Consider the following 16,486-nt stretch of genomic DNA (forward strand, 5'->3'; position numbering starts at 1 on the left):
AAAGTTAGATAAAACTTGGTTGTAAGGTAGTATTAAACAAGTATTCTCTTTTTAAAACATTTGCCCAACCTACCCTTTTTGCCATTATCCCAAAAGTTGATGAGCAAATATTCCTCGCTAAATCGATTCCCTGTCTGAATACCGTCTGCATTGCTGGTGCCACTGTAAGGGTCGTTTCCTTTTGGTCACAGAGATTCAGTACAGACTTATTTGGATATTAGGCTGTGCAGTTCCAATTTAGAATATTTGCAGCTCTCCTGTAATAGTAATATTATGACATCACTAAAATACTTTTGAGCAGTTTAATGACAGATTCCCTAAAATCTATATGACAAGAACACCATGCCACTTTTTAATGCTTGATGAAGTATGTTTTGGATGTTACAGCTGTTTTTCTGACAGACCTTCTCTGTTTGAAATGCATCAAAATGATCCCTAAGAGACTAAAGATTCCACTGTACCTTGTTCTGTAAAATTCAGTAGTAATCCACCACCTATGGTTAGGTTTAATTCACCCTATTGTCTCCCAACCTTTGAACTGCTGAAGTGTGTCAAGTGAAATAACATATAGATGCTTGCGCTCACCTTTAAAATAGATGTAGTGATGTCATAGCCATTGTGACGTCATAGACATTGTGATGTTACTACAGGGTTGCGCTGACATTTTGGTCATTGGGAAAATAAGTCAAAAGTTTAAAAAATATGTGAAATCCCTATTTTTAGTGGCAGCTGAGTACGTAGCTGAAAGATGGGTACAGTTATATAGACATTTATTACAGTTTTCCAATACAACACGAAGTCCCTCCATGCAGGCACTACATGGGTTTTTGATAAAGATCAAGACATTAACTGTAATACAGAGAGAGGTCGGTAGAGTAGGCAAAACTGTCATCAAGTAAAATTACTGTTACTTTAAAATAATAACTACTGAAGTAGAAGTAAAAGTAGTCATTTAAATTATTACTTAAGTAAAAGTAAGAAAGTATCTGTTACAAGAATACTCAAGTAGCAAGTTACTTCACTGGAACTCATTTAATAGCAGTTTAATGCCATTGAACTGTGTCAAATCAATGTGCCCTATTACCATTGAATTTTTACTATTACTATTACAACAGTAATGTAAATAATGTGATACAAATAGTTAATGAAGTACAAATTCATGAAACTCACATGCTACTAGTATGTTAAAAGTTATAAATGTAAATGACAATTAATTATTCATACTGTTGTTGGTGGGGAATTCAGTAGATTGACTGATTTAAACAACTCCCAAAGTATTTGCATAACCTGAAACACACATTATGAAGACTTCCATTAAAATTAAATTTATTTCAAGATTAGACTAGGAATGGAAAGAAGTACAATGTAAGAAAGAATTAAATAGGTCCTCTGAAAAAGCTGAAATTGTCAGTCATGTAAAGCTTTTACAAGATGAAGCATAATGTCATGGAATGTTAGCCTCCCCCGAGTCATGTGGTTTGGCCTGCCACGTTCAGTGGGAGGGCTGTGTTTGCAACCACACCTGCACCTTGTTCGTCTCAATGTATATAAACCCGTGTTAAAGTGTACAGGGTGTTGGTCATTGTCGGTGTAATGTCTGAATGTAACGTGTTTATGTTAGATGTATTCTTGTGTATTATGTTTGTTTAACTTCATTTGTTTCAGGTCCATGTTTATTGTTTCTAATACATGAGTGCCGCTGTCATTTATGTTAATAAATGTTCGTCCCAGTCAGTGGAGTCTGTGCGTCCTGCCCCTCGCCCTACGGCACTCGTGCCGCCACACGTAATCACAGTGCATTATTTCTTTATTATATTAAACTTTTGTACTGGTGTTAAAGCAGTCCAAATATTATACATTGATTCATATACTAAGTACTAAAAGTGTTATACATTGATTGATGTACTATACATATATGAACTGTTTTCTGTATCCTTATGTCTATAAATTAAAAGAATTAAAACATTTAAATGATAAATAAATTACAATAAATGTATAAATGTTCACAAATAAGAAACTACATTGGTCTGCACTTTTCTCCACAGATTCAAGGAACTCATGAAAGTTGGAAGCTATAGAAACACATAATACAGAATTATAGACTGACTGATGTGTGAGCAGAAAGATCACTGTGATGTTCTCATATCTAAAGCACTCAAAGCATTGATGTTATGTAAATGAACTGTGATCTGATTGGTTTAAGTAAATAGATTCACCTACTTTGAAGTTCAAGTTTTTATCAAAAGGTTAGAACTGGTTGACTATACTTTGTCTGTTCTGCAACAGGAAATTTAAACATTTATATCCGAAGTATTACGCGATAGAAATCAGTTCAAGACTACCCGTTATTGACCGCTAGATGGCGGAAGATACGAAGAAATAAATGAGTCCAGATCCTCCTGCCCGACTTTACGGTGAGACTCTGCTTTTACGTCATTAAAACGCTAAAGAAAAAAGGCCGCCATATTTGTAGTTCCAAAACGTGAAAAGGTGTCATTTTGTATGCCAAAGAATGAATAAACACCATGCCATGCCTTGAAGACGACGAAATTGCAATCAATTTAGCTAGCCATAAGAATAAGAATAGCTGTTTGATTTACATAATCACAAATATATTGCATGTACATACATCTACATTTCAGTCGATCAAAATGTTTCACGTACTTATAACCGCAACTTTATGTTACAGCGGTCATATCAGATATTTACCAATATAAAACGCAACAGGTGTCGTGTTCTGTAATAGAACATTTTAACATTTATATCCATATTACACTGCATAAATCAATTCAAGACTGTAGAGTCGTCGTACCAAATGACGTAAACTCAATATAAACCGCTGACTTAATTTAATGAACAGTATTAAGATAATGAGTGAGTACAGCGAGTCTTGTCTTACTGATGCCTGTTCTAACTGAACATAGGCAGACTCCTGCATGCTGACTGGTCTAGTCACCAAACACCTGCAGCTATGGCAGCTCGTAGCAGGCAAACAGAACAGTCATTTATTCAAATGATCTACACTGACAACAGTTCTGGAATGTTACCCCTGCCATAGAATTAAAAAGATTCAAGTTCAGCAAATGTTAGCGCATTTGACAATGGGACAGAGACAGAGCAGGACGAAAATCCACCCTCTGCCGACTGAACAAGAGCGGCGGAGGATGAGCAATGACTGGCCCATTAGACCAATCTTGAAGCGGATAGATTTCTGGGCAGAACGTGACCAAAGCTGGAGGTTCCCTGCTCGAAGATCAGGCACTAGCAGGCAAACCGAGCATTGCACAGGCCATATTTGAAATTCCCACAATGCTTTTCTCACCGGGCGTATGTCGGGGCAATAACGTTGTCAGTTGGTCCTACCAGACAATTATCAGCATGACGAGAGCCTTTCATATCAATAAATTCTGACAACACTTTGAAAGTGATAAGCAGTGGTTAGCTCGAAAGTTATTCATAAACAAGCACGTTGAAAATTACGAAGCAAGAGACTTAGATCAGCTGTTGTCTCTATCGATGGTCTGAGTGAACCATGTGTTCTTAGCATGCAGGTATGGTCTAACGCCTTATGTGCTGAGTTGCTGTTTCCATATTTTAAAAATAGAACATTGTTAAACGGCATCTGTAATAGTTAAGGAAAGTGTGTTATAAGTATAAAGTGTTACAGTAAGTGTTTTGGCCCCTGACTGCCATTAGGACAAGCCAAGACAACCGCTCACTACGTTAGCTTATCTACTTGTTAAATCAGCCTGAAATTAAGATACAGATAAAAGTGTTGATTTTTATACTAAGATTTTAACAACTTGAGCCAAAGTATTCAGAATGTAAATGTTTGGTCTAGCAGGTATGGCCCACAACTGATGCAGAGAGTGCATGACATGGCAGAGGGGATTCATGTTGGCAAAATGCCCTCCTACGAATTAGTCCCAAATACTGAAGCAAAAAAGAGGCCGAATTCATCTGATGGAAGTAAGTCTAAAAGGGCTTCTTGATGATGTTACCCTGGTGACTTGCATTCTTTCCAGATGCTCAACAACCACTAAAAGTAGTGCATTGCTAAAAACTACTACTTGTGCTGGAGGTGTTGAAAATATGGTTTCCTTGTCATTGTCAGTTTGATTTTATAAGGTTCTATGTGGGCATCGATAGGAGCTGAAACTGTGCATGTGTTGCCCCTCTGAGGAGATGAGCCAATGAGGAAGATGCCCGTGTTGAAATTTGGCTCTAGACCACGCTTTGAGCTGGTGCACTTTGTCAGCGGTTGAAGTTGCAGCAGCATTGGCGGAGTGGGACGCAATGGGGAGAAGGAGAACTAGAAGGATCTCAGGAGTGAGAAGCTGAACAGCGGCAAGCAGCGGGAGGCTGGAGACAAAGCCTCTCCTCTCCCTTCTCTGACACAAACACAGTCACGTGTTATATACTCACATAATCCAAAATCCAGCATCTTTTATTTGCTGTTAGCTGGCAAAGAGTAATCAGTATAGTCAGATTCCTTTAATGTAAACACTTGGGAAAATTCCTGCCATGATATCACTTTGGACACAGGGAAAATCTGATAGTAAATATTCTGGCAGGGACAGGCCATGACGACTAAGGAAAGTTTATAATGAAGGTTAATTACACCATTCCATAAAATATAGATTCAGTTAAAATGATCAAACTTTTAAGTCATTCACTTTTATTTTTATGTAGTTAACCCTTTCTTACCGAATTAGTACAATGACAGGAGTTCATCAGAAACACTCTCAGTGGCATTTCTGCTTGAATTGGCTTGACTTAGAAATGGTTGGCTAGAAAATTCCTGCCATGAGATCACTTTGGACACAGGGAAGATATGATAGTAAATATTATGACAGGGTGAGGTCATGACTGCTTAGAAAAGTTTATAATGAAGGTCATGAAAGGTCAGTTTTGACTAATTGCAAAAAACGCCATGTAAACATTAGAATGGGAAAGTCAAGTGGTCTGAGCGAAGCGAACTGCGAACGAGGCATGGACCAGACTAACCAGGACCAATATTTTGAAAGGGATCAAAGGAGGATGACATCAAGAATAATTCTGATGATCAAGTGGTGCACAGTCAAGCAAATTGCAGCCAGATACAATGCTGTTGCTCCAACTAACATGTCTGAATGCACAGGTCATCACCTTAGCACATTTGGATGACCTGTTCAGATGATCTGTTCGAGTGTCATTGCTGTCTGAGGCAAACAGAACGGCAAGACTCCAGTGGGCAGAAGAGCAGAAAACTAAACAGTGGAACATCATCTTGTCAGATGTATCCAAAATTCTGTTGCACTATGATGATGGGAGGGTAAGAATTTGGCATAAGCAGCATGAATTAAAGAGTCCTTCCTGTCAGGTGTCAACAGTTCAAGCTGGTAGAGGTGGCATAAAGGTGTGAGGAATGTTTTCTTGGCACACCATGGGTCCTCTGAAATCAGTAGATGTTTGAACAGAAGGGCTTACCTATGTATTGCGACCGAGTGCATCCCTTCATGCAGCTGCTTAAACTATGGCAGAAGGACACTTTCAACAAGACAAGAAACCCTGCCGCAAGGGTTGTATAATCACGGATTTGTTCCAGTATCAAGACAGCAAATTTTCAATGTTTTCCTGGCCTTCACAGTCCCCAGATCTTAATCCTATAGAACATCCCTGGGTAAAGGTATAACAGGCAGTTTAGAACATGTCAGTCCCTCTATGTAATTTGAGAGAAAATATCCTATGAAGATTGGACCAAGATTCCTGCAGAGTATTTTCAGCATATAGTGGAAACTATGCCAGAAAGAATTGCTGCAGTTCTGGAGGCCAAAGAAGGTCCAACATGCTATTAAATGGGTGTACTTAAGCCAGATACACTGTGTCCTATAATAGGATGTTGCTGGAATGTATGTGGATGTTGTTGGAATGGCCGCAGAGTTGCAGCAGCAGTACAGGTAGTCTGTGATCCTTTCCCCGATCCGAGTGAGTTTGCCCTATTACACGGTGTCGAGTTATGATGTGAATGTTTAATTACACAGGATGGATTGTGGGCGACGGAACCGAACAGCCTTCAGGATTCAAATAGAGAAAGGTGAAACTTCTCCAGCCTTTGAGTTAATCACAGGACTATTGCATAGCAATTAGGGATAACAGAACAGCTTTCGGGGGTTTGGGTGGGGTGCCTTATCCGCCCCTTTAACAGAGTAGTCACAGTTCAAATTTCCCTTCTTCCATTGTTTACAAGGCATTATACATGTGGTTTATTTATAGTGCACAGAGTAATATGCAGCGAGTCTGGTCTGTCTGCTTTGGAAGAGAAACATTTGGCCAAAAGAGCAAGACACAGCCAGGAGGATGATTGGTAAGAGCACATCATAATATGCACCTTAAAGCTGTGCTCTACAGCTAGGTCCTGTTCCATGACTGCATATATAAATTTACTACTGACATTGCCATTTATATCTGGCCATTTACAGTGCACTCTTGCTCAATGCAGCACTTGAAGCTGATTTTCCATTGTGTAGTTATTATGTTCAAGAGATGTTTGACCCGGTCAGGTTGACACACTTTAGTGAGGGCAGAAGTATCCTAGAGGACACTACAGACAGTGACGAAGACATCTCAGAGCGCGAGGTGAGAGGTTGAGTTTTTTGTTACTCTTTCTACGACATACTTTTCATGCCAGGTACTATTGTCCAGTTCAGCCAAATTTAATTTACTGCCTTGTATTATCATATATAAATTGCTGAACATCTTATCACTCAGTTTCAAACATCCCCTCAGCTGTTTTAAGCCATTTCGGTTATTCAGAAGTACTGCTAAATGGATGTGGTGGGAAAATGAGAGCACATCAAACACAGACAGCTTTATGCATTGAGTAGTAAAGAGTAAAAGTTTATTGAGTTCTGTCCCCTGTATAACAGAGTAAGAGGACTGACCCGCAGTACGGTCCCCCTCCCCTTATACACAGAACAGAAGAAAGAGAAAAAAAGAAAAACGACTCCTACAGAGTATCTGCTAATTCATGTTTTGGTTAGCCTGAGCGCTGAAGGCTTCTTCTATCTCTATGGTTAGAACGGTATGTGAGCAGCTGGAGTCCCTGACTCACACGCTTATCTGCAGACTGTTATGCTGTGACTATAGAAACATAAAGCAAAGTAAAATAAAGCAAAGTAAATTTCCACAAAATGAAGCAAAGTAAATTTCCACAACATTTCCCCCTTTTATTCTATATCACACATTATCACACATTTATTCAGCAAATAGCACTACGATGTCTTCATGTGGATCACCGGCACCGCCCATCTTGGGGAGCGGAATGTCTTCACAGAGCTGGGGTTGGTCATTGGCATGACTGCTGAGCGCTGGCATGGTGAACACACTAGAAAGACGTCTGACACGCAATGACAAAAAAGGAGGTAAACACAGAAGAAGAAGAAGAATGGGTAGCAGAATGGGCAACGCTACAGCTGCTAGGTTCACTGCCCAACTGCCCAACCAGGCCGTCAGCCAGTCCCAGAATCCACCTGGAACTGTAGGCTGCGGAGTGAAGGCAGATAACACATGATTCATATAATCAGCAATATTAGCGCTGAGATCTGGAATGTAAAAACAGCAGGAAGTGTTAATCATTTTGCACACTCCTCCTTCCTTCATGGTTAGGAGATCTAATACCAATCTATGTTGAAGCACTGCTGCCCTTATCACTTGTTGTTCTATCTTTAAGGCACCTATTGCTGCTAAGGTGTCATTAACTACTTGCAGTAACTGATAAGCTAAGCCATTGATCTTTTGCAGGGCTGCTACTGTGCCACCGCCCAGGAAAAGGGACCAACCAATGGTTTCACCCGGAGTGGTCCATGGGTCCCTCAGAATTCTACCACAATAGTCTGTGCTGGTTATGTCTCTCCTCACCCTGTGCTGCTTGGCATGGGGAAGTGTATACACCTGTGTCCTTGGGCGCACTACAGCTGGATAACAACAACCAATCCGGTTCTGTGGCAATTCACCATAGGCCACCGAACCACAGACCCACATTACATTCCAATATCCCTGCAGGGTTGTCATGGAACAATTCCAGAGGGAACTGCTATTGGAGTCACTGCAAGTGCCGTTGCTGTGCACCTGCACATAGTCGACGCATCTGGACCAGCCTTCCGGCACCTGCTGCTTCATCTGCTATACAAATATCTCACCCTTACTAGCTGCCACATGCAGCATCATTTTCGGTGGTGCGGGGTTAGTGGGACTGGGACAGTTTGAGGTCTGGTTAATAACCTGGCACATAGAGATTGTCATATTCACTTCTCCTACGTCTGCGTTTTTCAGAGGGATTACAGTCCATGGAACACTGGTATGCTGGCACACCAGGCACTCTTGCTCGATATGTTGGGCATGCACAATGACTGACATACACGCTGTATTTTGCTGGCATTTAGCTGCTAATCGTTCTGCCTCAGTGGCGTTGGGACCCTGAAATGGCAACAAGTCTTCTGATAAGTGGTGGGATTCTTCATCCATGTTAATATGCAGTCTATGTTCTGACTGTGTTAGCTGTGTCTGATTTTCTCTATGTGGCAGTGCTACATGTGTCAGTGGCACACAAATGTCAGCCCCCACCCTTTCTATACAGCACAGATAGCTACCATTGGGATTGTTCCAGTTTCCTCGTAACTTTACCTGAATGGCATTTCCATCCCCGGGCGCACTGGCAATAGTAAGATTGACTGTTTAACTTCACTATCAGTTCTGATGTCCCATACATATTTTCTGTTTGCAGAATAATCATAAGAACCAGACGGAACCCTAATGATTTGACTCTGCTTTGTGGTGTTTTCTCTTAGGTGACCTGTAATTGTCTGCTGCACTGGCTTATTGAAGGCTTGATACCATGGGATTTGTTCCTTGTTAGAGGTGCTAAAATAGCCGTTGTTTAACCTGGTCCAATAAGCGGAGGAGGAGGTATCCCAGGTTATACGTTCGGATGTACTCAAGTGGACACTATGCCAGACCCCAAGTATCACAAGCACCAACACACCCATCTTATGGGTTTCTTGACGGTTCCGAGTGTCGAAAGGGTAGGCCTTGCCTTTAACACCCTACTCAACACAGTTCCAACTCAACCAGTACTTTAATATGCTGTCCACGATTCCCCCTTTGCTCACATGGCTACGCCCATGAGCAATTCTGATTAGGCCCTGCACGTATGATTTGGGTAGGCAAGGTTTGCCCGTAGGTGTGTGTGTCCAAGCACCATTGTACACTGTGCAGTCTAGTTATCTCCACCTGGTGCGCTCGGTGGCGGTAGCCCCTGACTGAATCTCCCGTAATGTGGCCTGCGGGGTAGCAGCAGTTTCCTGTATTGCTTGCACAGCGGTTTTAGTTGCAGCTGCCTTTGCTACTCTATCTGCAAAATTATTCCCCTTGCTGATTTGGTCTTCTGTAGTCTTGTGAGCTGCACACTTAACAACTGCAATTGTCTTTGGCAGCAAAATGGCTTCTAGCAAGATGGCGATGTCTAATATATTTACCCGAGCTTGTCAGGAATTGCCTATGTTTCCATATGGCTCCAAAATCATTAACAGTTTTGTCTGCAGCTAGTTTGCATGCTTCCGTCAGTGCTATTAGTTCAGCAGCCTGCGCTGAATAGGAGGATGGTAATACTTCTGTTTTAAGTATTTCATGATCTGTTACTACCGCGTATGCTTCCCAATTGACCCCTGTGTCGTCCCTGCTTGCTGACCCATCCACATAGAGGCATAGGTCTGGGTTACTTATGGCTTCTTCAAAGAGATCAACCCGCGGTATATATACTTCAGCTAAGATTGCTGTGCAGTCTTGTGGATCTCCATCCTCCTCCGTAGGAAGGAGTGTAGCTGGGTTCAGTGTTATACACCTTTTGACAGTTATATTAGGCATATCTAAGAGGGTGGTGTGGTATCTCAGCTACCACTGGGCTGAGAAGTGTGACACTCTTTGGTCCTGCAGTATTCGGTGTACTGCGTGTGGGACTAAAAGAGTAAGATGGGAGTATGCCACTATGGTTTAGGTAGCGAAATTATGGCTTGTGGTCGGTTTTGAGACAGCTTGTGTGTATTTCCCTTAATGATATGCCCCAAGAACGTCACTTCCTCCTTAAAATTCTGTAATTTTGCTCTACTAGGTCAGTTACATGTATGTTACATCTGAAATATTTCCATGAGCTTTTACGCAACATACTAAACAAAGGTTAGGAACAGGCTAAATCAAATCAGGCTAACTCTCAGCAGGTCAAAAGTACTTCAGACTGCAAACTATGATCTTGTATTTTATCAAATTTTATCATAATTGTAACGCAGGGAGGATTGGCAGGATACAAAAGAGGAGCCATGATGCATACAACGATGTTTATTTAGAGACATGGAAGACAACGTAGCAATAAGGCTATCGTGGGATCAAACACTGACAACGTTAACGTTTACACAAAGAACTTATATACGCAAACAATAACAACATAACGAAGGGCAGGCGTGAAACACAAGGGAGCGTGGCCACACGGATGAACACACACACACACACACACAAGCAAACGCACACGGGGAGACGTTTGGGGGGAGGGGCCGTACCGTGACAAGAATATGTTCACACATGCTCTCTCTCTCTCTCTCTCTCTCTCTCTCTCTCTCTCTCTCTCTCTCTCTCTCTCTCTCTCTCTCTCTCTCTCTCTCTCTCTCTCTCCCCATCCTTTCAGCCTTTGGGTTTCAATAATACCCCCAGGGCAGACAGAGCCACTATTCAAGCAATGTAATATTCTGTAATATTCTGCTCTGGCTCCTCCTACCTCTGCAATGACATCCTCAGCTTTTATTTCAGTGGGTGTTGCATAGCCACTCATAAATATAAGTATGCCCCTGCCTGAGCTCCTGAAATTACTACAGCCTATTAAAAAAAAAACCTAATGAGTGAGCTTTTACGTAACATACTAAACAAAGGTTAAGAACAAGCTAAATCAAATCAGGCTAACTCTCAGCAGGTCAGAAGTACTTCAGACTGCAAACCATGACCTAGTATTTTGTCAAACATGTTTGTTATTACATTATCAGTGACTTAGCCTTGTTAAAGTAGATGAGGGCTTGTGGTCGTGAGAGAGTGACAATAAGCAGCAGCATAACCTTGTAGAGCAGCACCTGCTCCGAGTTACGCATACGCACCAACGGGTCCGTGCATCTCTGACTACAGGTGAACAAACCGGTACAGTGCGCTGGCGTAAGTGCCATTAACCACTCTGAACTGGAGTTTTCAGTGTATATACGTGGAGGAAGGACAAGTAGTTAAAGAGCATTTCGTCTCCACATGTGTTGTGGTTGCTGGCGGTACTGGTCAGCGCAGGGCACGTGTGTCAAAGCTGGACATACTCCTGTCCATTGATCTGGCAATGCAAAACAGAGAGACTGAGCTGCAACAGAGTTCCAGAGTTTTAACAAGAATTTTGACTTATTGACAACTCGCATATAAGAACAAAGTGAAAGATTTAAGATCATGCTTTTATGTTTCCAGAAGATTAACTCACCTGCCTTTCAGAGACGTGCAGAGTGGAACTTTCAAAAAGCTTATCAACGTGACGAGAATGCGAGGTTTAGGTTCATCTATAGTGTTACAGTAACAATGTGAAATATGGATATTGAGGTCAGCATCACTTAAGAGTGTATGTGTGAAACATCCTTGTCACCATAAATGTTGTGTTGTTACAAAATTAAGCCGTCCATCCAGTTTCATTTACCTGATTTATTAGCAGCCTGTGCCCACGGTCTGACTCAAGTATTTTTATTTTAATTTCCTCCATGTTGTTTATAATAGGCCTACAGTAAGAAATCCTTTTAAAGGTGATCGCCATTTCTCCCATTGTATACTGTTGAAGCATACGAGTTTTTATTCACTGAGAGATATGTCATTTATGGGGATTAGGTACAGCGCGTTTTATTCAGGACATTCACGACGATATATGGGCTAAATGGGATTGTAAAATAACTAGCTAGCTAGCCATGTATTTAGACAGAACCTGAATTGTGTTACATGGGGATTTTTATCCCATGTTTTTAAGGCTGCGTTATGTACAGCCTAGCATAAATAAATATGCAAGAATGCAGAGCACAAATAGTCCATAGTTTATTTTCCCTTCTATATAAGCCCGCAGGTTCATAGGTGACTAGCTTTTATAATTTCATTTGTAATTTGAGCATAATGGTGGAAACTTCAAAGAACAATATGGAAAAAAAGGAGGGTTGTTTACATAATTGCCCTTGAAAAAGTTTATAAGAATTAAACTCTTGTGTACCCCTCCGACATTCTCCGGAGGGTCCCTCAAAAGCATGTTTATATTTAAGTTGCAATAAAGGACGGGACCAGAAATTCTCTTCAACTAATTCTGATATCAAGTGGAAACAAGTTGTCAGGTTCTGGTCCGCACCGAACCAGGAACGCAGACACAGACACGTACACACATATCCGCACAAATCACCCACGACGACCACTGCTCGGTTCACAATCACACACTTATCAACCATCACGATCACCTGCTTCTAATTAACTCTCTCCCTATTTAAACCCCTCATGTACCATCCTCCAGTGTTTCCCATTTAGCATACTGTGGACTAAAGCTGAGCCTGTCTTCATGAGCTTCCACACATCTGTTTTTAAAACTTTTTGGCAGTGCTTTGTGTGACTAATATCCTGCCTTTTTATCCCTCACTCATGTCTTGCTCAGGTGTCAATATGTCACATAAGTAAATTAGTGTTCTATTATTTTCTTAGTTTGTACAAGAAGTACAAATATGTAGCTATCTAACATTTATAATGTGTATTGTTTCTTATTTTGTTAACATTAAAATGTAAAACCAAGTGAAAACATTTAAATGTAAAAACAGGTTTGACACTGCTTTGGATCTAGTGAAAATACTAGAAGCTGTCAACACCATGACCTGAGCAGTCTGCATTTAACACAGAGAGAGCCAGAGACGATGTACGACAACAACCAAAGGTATTCAGATCTTAAGGGAATCCTTTTACTTAGTCTTCAATTATGCACTCCATAGATGTCATGAGGGACAGCCTCACAAGAAAGGAGGCCTGGTGCATGGCATGCAGTGGTGCCTATCATGCGAACACAGAGAGAGACAGAGACAAGGTAGCAGACAACAACCAATGGTGTTCAACTGCTGTCAGGTCTTTCTCAGTAAACTTCAGAGAATGAAGTACAGGGCAAGCACTTGAACATGCACATGTTCTTCCCTGGATACAGACACTTTGCCTCAAAGACAGTTGCCTCACAGGTTTGTTCCAAAATGACTTCCCTTGTCACTTATTCCCTTATGCAACAGGAATCGAAAAGAAAGGTGTGAGCAAGTACACCCTCCACTGACAAGCTCCTGTTGTTTAAGTGTAAATGGATTTTGTGACTTGAACAAGTCTGCTCCTTCTCTCATCCAATATAGAAATTGCTCACCGAACTACAATGAGTGAACAAGGTCTAATGAACTTGCTGTGAGAATGACCTCAGTAATTAACTCAAAAAGGATAGGCTCAGAAGTGATGATTTTTTTTTAAAGTAGGAAGGATTTTGATATTTCAAGCTTGCCAGCAGAACTAGCTAGCCTAACCTGGGATGACAGCCAATGCACAGCATCACAGCTGGGGGAAACGGATGTGAAATGTCAGTTTAATCGGCAAGGCTCAAGGCAACAGGGTCCTGTCCCTTGACTTAGGTTGATCTAGAGGTATTTCAAGAAACTTCTCAAGCGCACTTTAGTGGCAAAGGACAATATTTTCACTTGAACAGGGACCACAGATTAAAAGTCTGATGCTGTACTGACTGAGCTATTCAGGAGAGAAGCAATATCAGAAACATTACAAGTGCAATGTACATGTATGCAAAGAAAATTGAGTTCATGTGTATCGCATTAAGATGTCAATCTGCCTATGGAACATAACACCTCTTACGAGGCTCGATTTTTGCTCTCAAGCTGCTATGGTTTTGTCATGTTGTCTAAGAGAAGAGGCTTTGGTCGGTGGAGTGAGTCTTTGATAACTAAGATTGTAACTAAGATTGAAACTGCTCACCGCACTACATCGAGTACACAAGGTGTAATGAACTTGCTATGAGAATGATCTCAGTAAATAACTCAAAAAGGATAGGCTCATCATGATGCATTAGCTAACAGTCAGCACTCATACACAAGTGTGAATGTTCAACATTCATTCAAGCATCTCGAGGTCACAGTCTGTAGTGTGTACAAAAGGAATCTAAAGAAAAGGTTTGAGCAAGTGCATCCTCCACTGATAAGAGATATAACTTTAGACTCCAATTGTAACATTAGAAAAAAGATGTACATACAGTCCATTTGTTTAAAATGTTCTTTGATGTGAAGCTCATATTATTTTGCCCCCACTTACGCAGAACTTGATTGTTGGAAGAATAGAACAGGGGAACTTTCAGTTGTACTTCACATGACTGACACTGTGTAGACTTTAACTAATGTACAGTTGTGTAGCTTTAGAGTTGTGTACAATTAGAGCAAGTGACCTAAGCAACATGTATTGCATACACAGTTTGCCTTAACAAATCTATCACTTCATCATGGTCAGAATATTTGTTATAGATACATGTAATGCTTCAGCATTGCTACTAGTTCTAATACACTCAAACTAGTGCACCAGAGTGGGTGATGGTAATGGTACTGTTAGAAGCAAACCTATATGACTGCGGTTGGGCTTCCACACACTGTCCCTTTCTCCCAATTCACAGAGCGGAAACGACTCGTTTTCAGCCTGTCATTTTTTTTTTTTTTACAGAACCAATTTCCAACCTCTGTATATATATATCGCTTGGAATTCAACAGGCACCTGTTGCTACTGCACCTTTAAGACGGATGTAAGATAAATGAGCTCCTTTATGATTGGCTGCCCTGTATTGTGCTTCATTCAAAAGGTACTCAGAGCTGAAATGCCTGAGAAAGGCAATTTAAGTGAGTGTGCTAAACCTCTATAGGCTGAATAGGCAGAGATAGGTAAATAAAGTGTTCTTGTGACATTAGAAATACAAATTTCAAAAGGGGCATTTTTGGCATCTTAACTGACATAGTTAAGAATTTTAACATTTAAAATATATATATTAAAAGGAGAATGTTACTTATTTCACTCTGACTGTAAAACAGTGCATATTGTGTTAAATGGGATTTCCATCCCATGTTTTTAAGGCTGCCTTATGTATAAATAAATATGCAAGAATGCAGAGCATGAATAGGTCGGTCTTCCATTCTGTATCACATACCTACCCGTGATAACACCGTGGTAACTGGAAAAAAAACCAACCCTTTTTACTCAGTTGTCACTACTTCCAATAGACTTCACGCTAATCTCATAGAAGTCCACCCCTTTCCGTGTCCTCCGGAAACAGCACTTCCGTTGTGTTGTGACAGGATTTGTTCCTGAAGTTGTATGCGTTTTCTAAATTTGCACCGCATTTCTAAAGTGTGTTACCACTTTGATGAATATGCTTTGTGTATTTGCAGCACGATGGGTTTTCCAGGACACCGTAATTTATGCATGTTTAATTCCATCTTTTATTCATGTACTAAGCCCAACTCTATAGGCTAATATTTATAAAACCGAGATAACCATAGAAACGTCTTCATCTGTGCTTGATACTTTCACGGAAAAACGGAACTGCTGCTTGTCAAGCTTGTTTCATCAGGTTTTATATCATCGTCATGACGTGCTTGAATTGATCCCAGGCATATGCAGTCCTCATCAAAATCCATTAAAGTCCTAGGCTGTGAGTAAGGTAGCTAGCTATGTTCTCTCTCTGGTCACAGTTGGCAAATAAATTATGCATATAGATTGTGGGGAAAACACTTTAGCACGTGTTCTCCAAAGAAGTGTCTTAATATGAGCTATCTAGCTAGTTCCAATGTCAACTGTAGTCATAACACTGGGTTTCTCTCTGTGCTCAGGTGTCTTATTCGCATGCCAGTAACATGTTAGCGATATTGCAGTAGTGTGAATTTATATGTTGCCCGTGATGAAAGGTGACAGCGAATAAATATCCAAACATTTTTTTTGTTCAGGTCTTTTTAACGGTCATAACCGACACATATTTATCTAACAAAAAAATCAGGTTCCTCTAAATGTGTGGAAGAACTACTGTGTATATTTTTGTTTCCAGTGGCCTGAGTACCTAAAATATGTCACCATTTTAGGAAGCAGGAAAGCAGGGCTGCTTACAAACATGACATTAGTAAATTATTTTTGGGATATTTTCATTTATGATTTTCCCCTTTTTGTTGTTTGTTTGCTTTTTTACTTTCATTTTTTGTAGGGACTGTGATATATATTTTGTTATTTGAATGCATAATATAGCTTTGGGGCTCCCACAGACACTTGTGTATATAAACATATTAGGGGAGATTTTTTCATTGATTTGTATATGTTTGTGAAGGAATGCACATAGTTCTCATGTTTGACCCAC

Source organism: Electrophorus electricus, chromosome 9, assembly GCF_041902795.1.
Source record: "Electrophorus electricus isolate QZ-2024a chromosome 9, ASM4190279v1, whole genome shotgun sequence".
In the NCBI taxonomy this organism is placed as follows: domain Eukaryota; kingdom Metazoa; phylum Chordata; class Actinopteri; order Gymnotiformes; family Gymnotidae; genus Electrophorus; species Electrophorus electricus.